The following is a 733-nucleotide window of genomic DNA, read 5'->3' as shown; positions in this document are numbered from 1 at the left end:
GTTTAGTTTTTAAAAACTAATATCATTTTTGAGAGAGAGGACAACAAAAAGAAATACTAGGTCGGATGAAAAACCCTTTTGAAAAAAACCTTTTTTATAGATAGATGATGCAGTTTTCCCAAATACCTAACACCAATAATGCTGTCAGTTCTGTTATTTTTTCAGAAAAAATGGGGACAAAAGTATGAAACTTTCTTTAAAGACATTGATAGATCGAGTTTTAATTTGAATACCCAGTCTCTGTGATGGAAAAGACTAAAAATTTTAAAATAAACGATGTATTATATGGTTTAGTAAAAAAGTAATTTAAAATCTGTGGATATTGCTCTTTTTGCTTGATAGGACCTAGGAAGTATATGTAAATCTTAAGCGCACCCTAAATACAAAACATACACATGCCAAGAAAAACGACGGCACGCCCCACATGCGCACACACCCACCACACAACGCAAATGCACAAAAAAACGACGCGCACCATACATGGGACATACACAAATGGGACCCCATTAATTAAAATATATTATTTTTTATTTTTTATATATAAATATATATATAAAATATAACATATTATATACATTTTTTATATTTGCATATACATTAAATATACTATAAATTTCATAACATATATTTTACATAACAAAATACAATACACATACATTTTACCCCATTTCACATACATAAAACATACACATAACATACACAATTTACCTACGCAAACACAACTACATACCTA

The sequence above is a fragment of the Penaeus monodon genome, chromosome 29, assembly GCF_015228065.2.
Source record: "Penaeus monodon isolate SGIC_2016 chromosome 29, NSTDA_Pmon_1, whole genome shotgun sequence".
Classification (NCBI taxonomy): domain Eukaryota; kingdom Metazoa; phylum Arthropoda; class Malacostraca; order Decapoda; family Penaeidae; genus Penaeus; species Penaeus monodon.
The sequence above is the reverse complement of the archived record's forward strand: the minus strand, read 5'-3'. Positions refer to the sequence as shown.